The sequence below is a fragment of the Colius striatus genome, chromosome 8, assembly GCF_028858725.1.
Source record: "Colius striatus isolate bColStr4 chromosome 8, bColStr4.1.hap1, whole genome shotgun sequence".
Classification (NCBI taxonomy): Eukaryota; Metazoa; Chordata; class Aves; order Coliiformes; family Coliidae; genus Colius; species Colius striatus.
In genome coordinates, this window is record NC_084766.1 from 24,802,936 (window position 1) to 24,803,376 (window position 441).

A 441-nucleotide genomic window follows, 5' to 3' on the forward strand; every position below is an offset into this window, starting at 1 on the left:
CCCTGCAGTCACTTTGTGGGTGACAGGTGCTCCTGGCTCTGCTCAAGTATAATTAATGAGCATTAATCACCTTGCAGTTCACCTTCCTGCACGGGGGTGCTGCACCCAGCCAGGATTGCTCCAGGTGGTGAGCAGATGCTCTGGTTACCTGGTATTACCGTCCCCACCACTAATTATTCACGTTATTAACGAATATGTGGATCAGGTGATGTTACTAATCCTAAGCTCAGAAGACAGACCCATGCATCGGGCCGCAGGCTGGCTGCGGGTGGGGGGGGGCGGCGGTTGCGCAGGAAGAGTCCCCGTGGCTTCCATTAATGAATTAATTCGCTAACGAGGGTGGGCTCGACAGCCTCATGCCCCCTCCCGCCCCGGTAGCCGCCTCCTCCCCCGGAGGGGGGGAGTGACAGGCAGCGGCTCCTGCCCCATGTGACTGGGGAG